The sequence below is a fragment of the Nanorana parkeri genome, unplaced genomic scaffold (genome assembly GCF_000935625.1).
Source record: "Nanorana parkeri isolate BGI_ZX_2015 unplaced genomic scaffold, ASM93562v1 scaffold10, whole genome shotgun sequence".
NCBI lineage: Eukaryota > Metazoa > Chordata > Amphibia > Anura > Dicroglossidae > Nanorana > Nanorana parkeri.
The window spans coordinates 183,529-184,115 of NW_017306278.1; the positions used below are offsets into that span (position 1 = coordinate 183,529).

Here is a 587-nt window from a genome sequence, read left to right on the forward strand (position 1 = left end):
CATTAAGACTTACTTTAGCTGTGAGTTTCGCCAGCAGCTCCTGAAGATCCATAATCCCCTGGACAAGGCTGAGGAAGTCACTGCAGGTCGGGCAGGCTCGATAAGAGAAGACAAAGGAAAGAGTAAGTATCTGGTGTGACGGGCAATCATCATCATCTCACCGCGCGGATATTAGGAAATAACATTGTATTCATATGATCCCTAACACTACAGAACCGGGCCAAGTGGAGAATCCAATCCAAGGCTAACCGTACACAGACGCTTCCAACAACCAATCGGCAGCCTGCTCGGGGCTGCAGGAGATACATTGTAACACTGCCCGCAGATGTTTCCTCCACTTCCCAATAATTTTCACAGCACTTCACAGACCGCTAAATGTCCACAAATGAAGCAATATTAACCTGCAAAATGACGGGCGTCTTATGTACGATCTTCCTTATAGACGTTTAGTGTTTTTCTGCTTCTGAACGGACATTACCCCAAATATTATAGAATACGAGATCGCAGAATGGGAATAAGAAATGGGAAACAATCAGCAATGAAAGCTGCCCTCAGCGGAAGTTCCAACGCTCCGGAATAGATTTCAT

The 587-nt window shown here is 45.7% G+C and overlaps 1 protein-coding gene across 1 annotated transcript in view; it reads right to left on the reverse strand.

Moving 5' to 3' along the window:
• The window catches only part of NELL1 (neural EGFL like 1), a 326,301-nt gene that overhangs the window by 146,146 nt on the left and 179,568 nt on the right, over window positions 1-587 (reverse strand). The window lies entirely within an intron of this gene.